This window comes from Pan paniscus, chromosome 18 (assembly GCF_029289425.2).
Source record: "Pan paniscus chromosome 18, NHGRI_mPanPan1-v2.0_pri, whole genome shotgun sequence".
Taxonomy (NCBI): Eukaryota; Metazoa; Chordata; class Mammalia; order Primates; family Hominidae; genus Pan; species Pan paniscus.
The window spans coordinates 34853078-34866752 of record NC_073267.2 but is presented as its reverse complement, the minus strand read 5'-3'; the positions used below and the strand labels follow the sequence as shown (position 1 = coordinate 34866752).

The 13675-nt window shown below is 44.4% G+C and overlaps 1 protein-coding gene and 1 pseudogene across 1 annotated transcript in view; both read left to right on the top strand.

Moving 5' to 3' along the window:
* Positions 1-13675, top strand: part of LOC117976208 (eukaryotic peptide chain release factor GTP-binding subunit ERF3A-like) — a 42004-nt pseudogene that overhangs the window by 23008 nt on the left and 5321 nt on the right.
* LOC129394257 (uncharacterized) overlaps positions 7773-13675 on the top strand; it is a 69288-nt gene continuing 63385 nt past the window's right edge. Inside the window, exon 1 of the mRNA XM_063598075.1 lies at positions 7773-12498. The gene's annotated coding sequence lies outside the window, so the exon portion shown is untranslated. The remainder of the gene's footprint in view (positions 12499-13675) is intronic.

The window sequence follows — 13675 nt, the reverse complement described above, 5'->3', positions numbered from 1 at the left end:
TTTTGAGACGGAGTCTCGCTCCGTAGCCCAGGCTGGAGTGCAGTGGTGTGATCTCAGCTCACTGCGACCTCCACCTCCCAGGTCCCGGTTCAAGCAATGCTCCTGCCTCAGCCTCCCAAGTAGCTGGGATTACAGGAACGTGCCACCATGCCCAGCTCATTTTTGTATTTTTAATGCAGACAGGATTTCACCGTGTTGGCCAGGATGGTCTTGAACTTCTGACCTCGTGATCCACCTGCCTTGGCCTCCCAAAGTGCTGGGATTACAGGCGTGAGCCACTGCGCCCAGCCAATACAGATTGTTTTTTAGGTGAGTGACTTCTAAACTCTTGTTTCTTTCTTTCTTTTTTTTTTGAGATGGAGTCTCCTTCTGTGGCCCAGGCTGGAGTACAGTGGCGCCATCTCAGCTCACTGCAACCTCCACCTCCAGGGTTCAAGCAGTTCTCTGCCTCAGCCTCCCGAGTAGCTGGGATTACAGGTGCCTGCCACCGCGCCTGGCTAATTTTTGTATTTTTAGTCGAGACAGGGTTTCACCATCTTGGCTAGGCTGGCCTTGAACTCCTGACCTTGTGATCCACCCACCTTGGCCTCCCAAAGTGCTGGGATGACAGGTGTGAGCCACTGTGCCCGGCCTTTTTTTTTTTTTTTTTTTTTTTTTTTGGAGATGGAGTTTCGCTCTTATTGCCCAGGCTGGAGTACAGTGGCACGATCTCGCCTCACTGCATCCTCTGCCTCCTGGGTTCAAGCGATTCTCCTGCCCAAGCCTCCTGAGTAGCTGGGATTACAGGTGCCTGCCACCACGCCAGGCTAATTGTTTTTTTTCTTTTGTATTTTTAGTAGAGACAGGGTTTCACCATGTTGGCCAGGCTGGTCTCAAACTCCTGATCTCAGGTGATCCACCCGCCTCGGCCTCCCAAAATGCTGAGGCGTGAGCCACTGCACCTGGCCTGCATAGCATTATTGATGTAGTAAATGTCACTGATGGTAAATTTCCCGTGTATCTCCTCTCAGGTCACTTGTTCTTTTGCTTCACCTTGCTGCCACAGCCAGCACTGGAAGTACTGAGGAGCAATACTGGCATCAGAACTGGAGGCTTCCATAACTATTTTATTTTTACATTAAAAACTTTTTTTTTTTTTTTTTTTTTAAAGACAGGGTCTCGCTGTGTCACTCAGGCTACAGTGCGGTAGTGTGATCATAGCTCACTGCAGCCTTAAAACACCTGGGCTCAAGTAGTCCTCATGCCTCAGCCTTCCAAGTAGCGGGGCTAAAGGCATGTGGACTACCCAGCTCCATGGACTATTTTGTTAGAAACAAAGAGTTTAGGCCGGGCACAGTGGCTCACGCCTGTAATCTGAGCACTTTGGGAGGCCAAGGTGGGTGGATCACCTGAGGTCAGGAGTTTGAGACCAGCCTGGCCAACATGGTGAAACCTCGTCTCTACTAAAAATACAAAAAATTAGCCAGGCATGGTGGTGGGTGCCTGTAATCCCAGCTACTTGGGAGGCTGAGGCAGGAGAATGGCTTGAACCCAGGAGGCAGAGGTTGCAGTGAGCCAAGATCGCACCACTGCACTCCAGCCTGGGCAACAAGAGCAAAACTCTGTCTCAAAATAAAAAAATAACAATGCTATGCAGCCATCATCACTATCTAATTCCAGAGCATTTCATTACACCAAAAGGAAATGATGTATTCATTAAATAGTTGATAGACTTTTAAAGCTTAGTTCAATAATTTTTAAGTAGTGCATAATTCCGATATTTGGAGATTGATAGGTAATAGAAGACAGGTTTATTAAATCCTTTATAGAATTCCATAATAATAAAAATTATATCCATAAAACTGAAATCCAAATATTAAATTGTGTTTTTGATTTTGAAAAGGTAAAAAAAGGCAAATGCTAGTGTATACAGTGTTCTAGTTGGAAATGATTAGAATGTGATATTTAAAAGGTGACACGTTAATACTTTAATTGGCAGTTATACTTCTAGGATATGATTTTTGCTGATCATATCTAGGCTAAGATTTTATGTCATACAAACATAGGTGTTTACAGTCAAATCTTGCAACTCTTTATTGAGCAGACAGACATTGAGATCATTTTATGTTCCATAATGCAGTGAATGTGTCAGAAAACCTCCAGTCTTGTTTTCTTTTAAAGCACAACGTGGAAGTTCTTGGAATACTTTCCGATGATGTAGAGACTGATACCGTAGCCCCAGGTGAAAACCTCAAAATCAGACTGAAAGGAATTGAAGAAGAGGAGATTCTTCCAGGGTTTATACTTTGTGATCCTAATAATCTTTGTCATTCTGGACGCACATTTGATGCCCAGGTAAACAAATTATTGTTGTTGTCATAGTGGGTTTTAATGTCTAAATGAAATTAGAATATCAGTGCCTTTTGTCCTGATTATTTGTGACATGCCAGTTAACCCATCTTAGTGTAGAGAAGGGGAATGGAAATATTATAAGCCACTTATATATCATAACCACAATAGGCACCTCATACAAGGTCTTCAAGCTGGTACAAGTGCTTACTGGATAAGGAGTATTCTTTGTAAGTTCCTTTTTATGTTTGATCTCCTGATGATACATTCTAGAGTATCTAATATTCACTTTGACCAGAGCACAGTTACTGTGGAAGTCATGGTTTATGTGCTCATTGACAGCACATAGCTTTCCAGACAAGAAATCACACAGGTTTCCCTGTTATTAACAATCTAACCTCCCTGGGAGAATGACAGAGTAAGTGACTGGTGTGAATAACAGAATTTTTTAAAGTTCTGTTCTAAGGTATGACAACTAATCAAGTTAGATTTTGATGCCAGATGTAAGGTTGTTTACTTTACTGGACCTTGGATATTGAGAAATGGATAAAGCTGGATAAGTTTACATCTAGGTAGCTTCTGAGCGGTAAAAATTAGCTTAGTTCCTTGGGGAATATAAGGAAAGTCTTCCCAGATAAGAAAGTTGGCCTGCTGTCTTTTGTTTTGTTTGGAGATGGGGTCTTGCTCTGTCACCCAGGCTGGAGTACAGTGGCACGATCTCGGCTCACTGCAACCTCCACCTCCGGGATTCAAGCGATTGTCCTGCCTCAGCCTCCTGAGTAGCTGGGATTTAGGCGCCCACCACCACGCCTGGCTGATTGTTTTGTATTTTTAGTAGAGACAGGGTTTCACCATGTTGTCCAGGCTGGTCCTGAACTCCTGGCCTCAAGTGATCCCCCCGGCCCCCCTGCCGCCTCGGCCTCCCAAAGTGCTGAGATTACAGGCGTGAACCACTGCGCCCAGCCAGCCTGCCGTGTTTTGAAAGTTGACCAGGGACTTGCCAAGAAGATAAATACAGGATAAGATATTGAAATTCATGCTTTGAGGTCAAGCAGCCTGACCCATCCTGTGAACAAAATTAGTAAGACAAACCTATCACCTCTAACACAAAAATCACTTAAGTTGGTGTCCTAGTGAGATGGTAACACTAATTCTTGGGATTTATATGGCGCTTGAGAACACTGAATTCTTATTTACCCTAAGGATAAAGATAAGAATGTGTTTGTTTGTTTGTTTGACAGATAGTGATTATAGAGCACAAATCCATCATCTGCCCAGGCTATAATGCGGTGCTGCATATTCATACCTGTATTGAGGAGGTCGAAATAACAGTGAGTTTAAGATAATTGGTTTATTTCTGTTTTAATACTGTTTTATCTTCATAATTTCTAATCAGCAACAGTGATGCACTTTTATTTCTACACCTGTTCTTAAAGATTATTTTATTTGGCATTATTCTGATTTTCTCATACTCTTTTCTTGGTTAGGCCTTAATCTGCTTGGTAGACAAAAAATCAGGAGAAAAAAGTAAGACCCGACCCCGTTTTGTGAAACAAGATCCAAGTATGCATTGCTCGCTTAAGGACAGCAGGAACCATCTGCCTTGAGACCTTTAAAGACTTCCCTCAGATGGGTCGTTTCACCTTAAGAGATGAGGGTAAGAGCTTTTAAACTGACGTCTAGTAGTATATCCAGGATACCTAGCTTTGGTCATCTTCATCATCTCAGTACAGTACACATTGCAACAGGTTCACAGAAAACTTCGATTCACATTCTTATTCGTATGAATGTTTTATGAGTTGAATGTATTGAACAGAATTGACCACGTGCTTTAGTAGTAATGCCAAATCTAGTAATGCTCTACGTGAAGAATCTTAATTTTGATGTTTTGTGAGTAGTGGATTTGGAAGGCTATTTTGTTTACTAAGATATTTCTATGATGTAATCCTTTGTAATATGTCTAGCGATTAAAAGAAACATAGAGATTGATATTTTTTTTTACACCTAATTTTTCAGAGGTCTAATGTTTGTGACCTTTTGTGTGCATCCATTTCTGCCTACCTCTGGGTGACGCAGAACAACTAACATTCCCATCTTGGGGTCATGAAGTTCTTTGGCATAAAAACAAAATGATTGTTATGAAACGTTTCCTTATGAGCTTTTAATATTCCTATCCTTTTCCTTTCCGTTTCCCTTTCCTCTTTCCTTTCCTTTCCTTTTTTTGAGATGGAGTCTCGATCTGTCACCCAGGCTGGAGTGCAGCGGCACCATCGTGGCTCACTGCAAGCTCCACCTCCCAGGTTCACGCCATTCTCCTGCCTCAGCCTCCCGAGTAGCTGGGACTATAGGCGCTGCCACCATGCCCGGCTAATTTTTTGTATTTTTGTAGAGATGGGGTTTCACCACGTTAGCCAGGATGGTCTTGATCTCCTGACCTCGTGATCCGCCCGCCTTGGCCTCCCAAAGTGCTGGGATTACAGGCATGAGCCACCGCGCCCGGTCCGGCTGTTAATTTTTCTAACTTAGATAACCATTTTAAGACTATAGAAGACTTTACATAAAACTTTATAGTTCCATTGAAATACAGAATAGTCATTTCACATGTTCATTCCAATTCCATTTAGCAAAAACTACTTTGTATCTACAAAGTGTCAGGAACTGTGCTAAGCCCTGGTGATGAATACAGTTCCTGAACTTTACATTGGATGAAATTGTATAAAGACAGTGTTTATTTTACTTTAAAGGCCCAGAACTCTTCTGGTTGATAGTAAAACTGGTTATTGGGTTTATCTTATTAATATAACAAAATGATAGTTTTAGTTTACCACTCAGAACCGGATAAAATCAGGAAGACAGAAGAAAAGCAATTAATGTAGCAGGAATTCTTAACCCTAGAATTATTTTTTCCTAAAAGATAACTTGGCTTTAAAAAAAAAAAAAAAAAAAGCTAACTTGGCTTTTAGGTTTTCCACAAGACCCAATGGGTTTTGTATCCTTTCAGTCCACAGGATTACTACCAGAAGGACGTGTTCACTGCACTGTAGTCAGTGGTGATTGCTGTGCCTTTTCAGTTACTTAAGGATAGGTTTTGGGATTTTTTTTTTTAGCAGCTTTATTGAGATACAATTTCCATAATATGAAATTGAGCTGTTTTAAATATGTAATTCAATGAATTTTAGTATGTTTACAGAATTGTACAACCATCACCATATACTAATATTAGAACATTTAGAACACCTAAAAAGAAACCTTACACCTGTTCATAATCACCCCTTATTCCCACCTCCACCCCTAGGCAACCATTTTTCAATTTGTCTTTTATAGACACTCCATAAATAGAATTATAAATTATGTGGTCCTTTGTCTAGTTTATTTTACTTAGTGTGATTTTGAGGTTCAACCATGTAACATGTTATTTATTCCTTTGTATCACTGAATAGTACTCCACTGGGTGGATATTCCACAAATACGGATATTCCCTTTTTTTATTTTTAATCCAAAGAGGTTTTTTGGCCCAGTGTGGTGGCTCACGCCTGTAATCCCAGCACTTTGGGAGGCCGAGGCAGGCGGATCACCTGAGGCCAAGAGTTCAAGACCAGCCTGGCCAACATGGTGAAACCCTGCCTCTACTAAAAATATAAAAATTAGAATGGGCATGGTGGCAGGCACCTATACTCCCAGCTACTCAGGAGGCTGAGGCAGGAGAATCGCTTGAACCCAGAAGGAGGAGATTGCAGTCAGCTGAAGTCGCGCCACTGCACTCCAGCCAGGGTGACAGAGCGAGAGTCCATCTCAAAAAAAAGAAAAAAAGCCCGTGCTGCCTGTTTCATGAGAAGAGACTGCCATGGAGACAGAGGGGAAGCTGCAGACAGTTAAGAGGTAAGGCAGGTGCAATTCTTATTATTACTCCCCTTCCACAGATGAGTAGGCTGAGGCTGAGGCTGAGAAGTTACAGCTCTTGCCCGAGGTCCAACAGCAAGAATAGGGCAACAGGGCCAGGCGCGGTGGCTCACACCTGTAATCCTGGCACTTTGGGAGGCCGAGGCGGGAGGATCAGATGAGCCCAGTAGTTCAAGACCAGCCTGGCCAACATGGTGAAACCCCATCTGTACAAAAAATACAAAAGTTGGTGGGGCACGGTGGTTCACAAGGTCCCAGCACTTTGGGAGGCTGAGGCAGGTGGATCACGAGGTCAGGAGATGGAGACCATCCTGGCTAACATGGTGAAACCCTGTCTCTACTAAAAGTACAAAACTTAGCCGGGTGTGGTGGCACACGCCTGTAGTCCCAGCTACTCGGGAGGCTGAGGCAGGAGAATCGCTTGAATCCAAGAGGCGGAGGTTGCAGTGAGCCAAGATCACACCACTGCACTCCAGCCTGGGCGACAGAGTGAGACTCCATCTCAAAAAAAAAAAAAAAAAGAAAAAGTTAGACAGGTGTGGTGGCACATACCTGTAATCCCAGCCACTTGGAGGCTGAGGCAGGAGAATCGCTTGAACCCCAAGCAGTGGAGACTACAGTAAGCTGAGATCGCACCAATGCACTCCAGCCTCGGTGACAGAGTGAGACTCCATCTCAAAAGAAGAAGAAGAATTAATTAATTAATTAAAAATAAAAATAATAGCCATCTTGGCAACAATTGGTGCTGCCTAAATGAGGAGGCAGGGCCGGCTGTGGAGCCCTCCTGGGGGCCTGGTCAGCAGGGTACCTGTCCTCCACCCCCTAGTGCCTGGTACCCCTGGGGTGAAGCCAACTGAGCATGGAGACTGAGAGCCTGCCAAGAGCAAAAGAGGTTTTCAGGAGGGGACCTCAAGAAGCCTGGTTCCAATGCCAGCATGAGCATCTGGTTCTCAGTCAGTGTTCCTCCTGGGCATTCTGCAGGAGATCATTTCTTTTCTTTTCTTTTGAGAAAGAGTCTCACTCTGTTCCCCAGGCTGCAGTGCAGTGGTGCGATCTCAGCTCACTGCAACCTCCGCCTCCTGAGTTCAAGCAATTCTCCTGCCTCAGCCTCCTAAGTAGCTAGGACTACAGGTGCCTGCCACCACGCCCGGCTAATTTTTGTATTTTTAATAGAGATGGGGTTCACCATGTTGGTCAGGCTGGTCTCAAACTCCTGACCTCACGTGATCTGCCCGCCTCAGCCTCCCAAAGCGCTGAAATTACAGGCGTGAGCCACTGCTCCCGGCAAGAGATCATTTCTCATCCAGATGGCTACTGAGAGCAGGACTCCAGAGAGTGTTCATTTTTTAGTGCAATGTGGGAACCAGGCCTTTAACCCACCCTGTGGGCTTTCCACTAAGAGCCCACAGAGCCAGGTTCAAGGCCTGGTTCTCCCACCTACAGGGCTTGAGCAATTCACTTTCCCTCCCTGAGTGTTGGTGACCTGTGCTGTGAAATAGAGAGAGACACCTACGACCTGCTGTCAGAGCCCATCAAGGTAAGATCACAAGAGGGAGGTGCCCATCAACATGGGTCTTGTTCATGGAAGAGGCGCAGAGGAAAGATTCATGCATGATTAATGACTGGTGGCAATTTCCTGCCTGCCTTTGGAATGAATCAAAAATAAGTGAAAATGTGTGGCTGAGGCAAAGCATTTGGGTCTTCGGGGACTCTGCAGTGGACCAGAGGAGGCCTGGGGCTGGCTGAGTCATCTAAGTGGGTGATCGGTTTTTTCCTGTTTGCAAAACGAGAGTCAAGTTCCAGAGGGGATACGTGGAGTGGGATTAAACGTTTCTCTCCAAGCATCCTCCCAGTGGAAGGCTTCCCAAGAAGCATCATTGGGTAACTTTCCGTTGCCACTATCTGAAAGAGGTGGGAGGAGGAGTGGCAAATTTGTTTTTTTTTTTTTTTTTTTGAGACAGCGTCTTGCTGTGTCACCCAGGTTGGAGTCCAGTGGTACGATCTTGGCTCACTGCAACCTCTGCCTCTCAGGTTCAAGCAATTCTCCTGCCTCAGCCACCCAAGTAGCTAGATGGGAATAAAGGGGTGTGCCACCACGCCTGGCTATTTTTGTTTTTTTTTGTATTTTTAGTAGACACAGGGTTTCACCATGTTGGCCGGGGTGGTTTCGATGTTCTGACCTTATGATCCACCTGCCTCAGCCTCCCAAAGTGTGGGATTACAGGTGTGAGCCACCACGCCTGGCCAGAATGGCAAATTTCTTATCCAAAGATAGTGTCTCTCTAAATCCCGAAACCTTTTTTTTTTTTTTTTTTTTGAGACAGAGTTTCACTCGGTCACCTAGGCTAGAGTACAGTGGTACCATCTTGGTTCACTGCAAACCCCGCCTCCCAGGTTCAAGTGATTCTCATGCCTCACCCTCCAGAGTAGCTGGGATTATAGGCATGTGCCACGACGGCCAGCTAATTTTTGTATTTTTAGTAGAGATGGGGTTTCACCACGTGGGCCAGGCTGGTCTCGGACTCCTGGCCTCAATCCACCATGCTGGGATTATAGGTGTGAGCCACCGCGCCCAGCCTAAATTCTGAAATCTTTATAGATGAAATGGATTACTTCAAAATAATACAGGAGAGGCAGATGTAGGTACGTGTATAGATTATACCAGGTCAGCCTGATTTGATGGGTGATGGATATGTGAGGGATTTATTTTTAATCAATAAAAGTTTGTTGTTTTTAAATAGCAAAAAGTTTTTTTGTTTTTTTTTTTTTTGAGACAGAGTCTTGCTCTGTTGCCCAGGCTGGAGTGCAGTGGTGTGATCTTAGCTCACTGCAAGCTCTGCCTCCCGGGTTCACACCATTCTCCTGCCTCAGCCTCCCAAGTAGCTGGGACTACAGGCTCCTGCCACCACACCGGGCTAATTTTTTTGTATTTTTAGTAGAGATAGGGTTTCACCGTGTTAGCCAGGATGGTCTTGATCTCCTGATCTCGTGATCCTGCCGCCTCGGCGTCCCAAAGTGCTGGGATTAGAGGCGTGAGCCACCACAGCCAGCCTAGCAAAAAGTTATTTTAAATATAGTATCCAATACTCAATATGTATCGAGTCTTTTTTCTTCTTAAAAAAATTTTTATTTCTCAATTATACATAAAAGAGTCTTTTTAAAGTTAACATTCTTTTTTTTTTTTTTTTTAAAGACAGAGTCTTACTCTGTCACCCAGGCTGGAGTGCAGTGGTGCAATCATAACTCACTGTAACCTTAAACTCCTGGGTTCAAGTGATTCTTCTGCCTCAGCCTCCCCAGTAGCTGGGATTATAGGCTTGCAACCACGACCGGCTAATTTTTTTTCAGAGATGGGGTCTCGCTATATTGCCCAGGCTGGTCTCAAACTTCTGGTCTCAAGTGATCCTCCCACCTCACTCTCCCAAACTGTTGGGATTACAGGCATTAGCCACCATGCCTGGCCTAAAATTAATATTTTTTAACCAAGCAATTCCACGTTTAGGAATTTTGCATGAAAGAGATACAAAGCAGATTACTAGAAAGAGCTGGGTTTTTAACTGCAAAAAAAAATTGGAAATAACCAAAATGCCTATTAATAAAAGACTGCTTAACATTTATACTATAATTTAAAAATTATAGTATGCCTATTCAATAGAATGCTAGGAACTGTTTACCAAAAAAAGATGATATGAGGCTGGGCGTGGTGGCTCATGCCTGCAATCCCAGGACTTTGGGAGGCCAAGGCGGGCAAATCACTTGAGGTCAGGAGTTGGAGACTAGCCTGGCCAACGTGGTGAAATCCCGTCTCTACTAAAAATACAAAAATTAGCCAGGCATGTTAGTGTGCACCTGTAATCCCAGCTACTCGGGAGGTTGAGGCAGGAGAATCGTGCCACTGCATTCCAGCCCAGACCACAGAGAAAGGCTCCATCTCAAAAAAAAAAAAAAAAAAAAAAAATTAAAGTAAATAAAAGGATGATCTGAAAGCAAAAAATAAACTAAGAAAAATAGTTGTATCTCAGGCCAGGCACAGTGGCTCATGCCTGTAATCCTAGCACTTTGAGAAGCCAAGGTGGGTGAATCACGAGGTCAGGAGATTGAGACCATCCTGGCTAACATGGGGAAACTCCGTCTCTATTAAAAATACAAAAAGTTAACCAGGCATGGTGGCATGCACCTGTAGTCTCAGCTACTCGAGAGGCTGAGGCAGGAGAATCGCTTGAACCTGGGAGGTGGAGGTTGCAGTGAGCCAAGATTGCTCCACTGCACTCCACCCTGAGCAACAGAGCAAGACTCCGTCTCAAGAAAACAAAAACAAAACCAAAAACAAACAAACAAAAAACCCAAAAATTAGCCGGGCGTGGTGGCAGGTGCCTGTAATCCCAGCTACTTGTGAGGCTGAGGCAGGAGAATCACTTGAACCCAGGAAGCGGAGGTTGCAGTGAGCCAACATTGCGCCACTGCACTCCAGGCTGAGCAATAAAGTGAGACTCCACCTTGAAAAAAAAAATAGAGAATGAATTAGGTTTTTCAATGCAGCACTGAAGTCCTCCAAGTCCGTCAAATGGTTAAATAAATTTGATGGAATGAATTCAGCAGAGACCTGAACAGGGACCAGAAGCGACCATGAGAACATGAGCACTCTAGTGCTCTTGACCTTGAGAATCCACAGGGAATACACTTGGGGTTCAACTCAGTCTTTTTAGAATCCAAGGGGCAGAGAGATCCCAAATAGCATCTGGGCACATGTAAACATTGAAGTAGATTTTTATGTTCTAACAAAGAATGATGGCCATAAGGGCCAGGCACGGTGGCTGACGTCTATAATCCCAGCACTTTGGGAGGCCGAGGCGGGTGGATTACCTGGGGTCAGGCGTTCGAGACCAGCCTGGCCAACATTGCAAAACCCTATCTCTACTAAAAAATGCAAAAATTAGCCAGGCATGGTGGCACGTGCCTGTAGTCCCAACTACTCAGGAGGCTGAGGAAGGAGAATCGCTTGAACCCTGGAGGCAGAGGTTGCAGTGAGCCGAGATTGTGCCACTGCACTTCAGCCTGGGTGACAGAGCAAGACTCTGTCTCAAAAAAAAAAAAAAGAAAAGAAAAGAAAAAGAAAGAAAGATGGCTGTAGTACACTATTAAGTTTCGGGTGTAGGGGTTAGTCATCGAATATTGTTAAGGTGGGTCCTGTTTCCATTTGAAATGTAAATATCATGTACCTGACAACAGATTCTTTCATATAGATTCAAGATCAAAACGGCATACCTGCTAAGATAGACTGTTGACTCCAGGGGTTTCTTTTTTTATTTATTTTTATTTTTTATTTTTGAGACGGAGTCTTGCTCTGTCATCCAGGCTGGAGTACAGTGGCGCGATCTCTGCTTACTTCAAGCTCCACCTCCCCAGTTCACACCATTCTCCTGCCTTAGCCTCCCGAGTAGCTGGGACTACAGACTCCCGCCACCACACCCAGCTAATTTTTTTCTTTGCTTTTTTTTTTTTTTTTTTTTTTTTTGAGGCAGAGTCTCACTCTGTCGCCCAGGCTGGAGTGCAGTGGCTTGGCTCACTGCAAGCTCCGCCTCCTGGGTTCACGCCATTCTCCTGCCTCAGCCTCCCAAGTAGCTGGGACTACAGGCGCCCGCCACTACGCCCGGCTAATTTTTCATATTTTTAGTAGAGACGGGGTTTCGCCATGTTAATCAGGATGGTCTTGATCTCCTGACCTTGTGATCGGCCCGCCTCGGCCTCCCAAAGTGCTGGGATTACAGGCGTGAGCCACCGCGCCCAGCCTCTTTGTATTTTTTAGTAGAGACGGGGTTTCACCCTGTTAGCCAGGATGGTCTTGATCTCCTGACCTCATCATCCGCCTGCCTCGGCCTCCCAAAGTGCTGGGATTACAGGCGTGAGCCACCGCACCTGGCCTACTCCAGGGGTTTCTATCAGTACCATAAGAAACCTTTTCCCTTTGACATACTCTGAATTTTGTTGTTTGGGGGCTGGTTGTGTGTGTGTGTGTGTGTGTGTGTGTGTGTGTATGTGCAGTGTCCATCTGTATCAGTGCCAGTGCCTGCTACATTCCTGGTTCTGTATTGAGGAGAAGGATGTATAAAGAACCATGAAATATTAGCCCTCACTTTGTTTTGAATTCTGAGTAATGTTAATTTTTCTTTTCTTTTTTTTTTTTTTTTTTTTTTTTGAGACAGTCTTGTCTGTCGCCCAGGCTGGAGTGCAGTGGCGTGATCTCGGCTCACTGCAAGCTCCGCTTCCCAGGTTCACGCCATTCTCCTGCCTCAGCCTCCCGAGTAGCTCGGACTACAGGTGCCCACCACTATCCGTGGCTAATTTTTTTTTATTTTTTATTTTTTAGTAGAGACGGAGTTTCACCGTGTTAGCCAGAATGGTCTCGATCTCCTGAACTTGTGATCCACCCGCCTCGGCCTCTCAAAGTGCTGGGATTACAGGCATGAGCCACTGCACCCGGCCGAGTAATGTTAATTTTTCTCAAAACTGAATTTTCTTAAAAGAATTTTTTTCTTTTAGATTTAATGAGGTATTGCTAACTGAAGCCAGTTTGACATAGTGAGAGAGATGTCAAATTGATTTGAAAGGTGTGCAGCCTGATTTAAAACTAAACCCTGAATCCTTTTAAAGAACAATAAAACATATTTTACATGCAAAAAAATCATGTATATATGTTAGTATATGCATAGGAAAAACTAGAAAGAAGAGTGTTAGCCAAGCCATCCAATGTCTTATTTCTCTGTATGTTCTCAGCACCTTCTCAGTTAGATGCTGAGAACATACAGAGAAATAAGAAGTTTGAATGTAAATTCCACGAAGAAAGAGAACTTTTGTTTTGTTCTCTGTTATGTTCCCAGTGTCTGACACATGATATCTACTTGGTAAATATTTATGGGCTGGAAGGGAGAAGGAAGGAAGGAAGGATGAGAGGAGGGAGGGAGCGGTAGAAAAGAGTCCTGGCCCCCAAGTTGTTCACTGTTATTCACAGCCAGGCTTGGAAACAGATGTGTGGGCAGAGTGCAAAGAACATTGGGAGAAAAGGGCTCTGAGTTGGTAGGGACTTTGCATAAACTCTCTCTCGTCCTTATGTTAGCATCCTCCTTTCCTCAGAAGAGAAGTCATTTGCAAAGTCATCAAGCATGAAGCCCATCTTCAAATTCAAGGCTTAGCGGGCATGGTGGTTCAGGCCTATAACCTCAGCATTTTGGGGGGCTGCAGCAAGAGGATTGCTTGAGCCCATGAGTTCGAGACCAGTCTAAGAGACCCTATCTCTTAGAAAAAAATTAATTAGGCTGGGCACGGTGGCTCATGCCTATAATCCCAGCACCTTGGGAGGCTGAGATGGGCAGATCACCTGAGGTCAGGAGCTCAAGACAAGCCCAGCCAACAGGACGAAACCCTATCACTACTACTAAAAATATAAAAA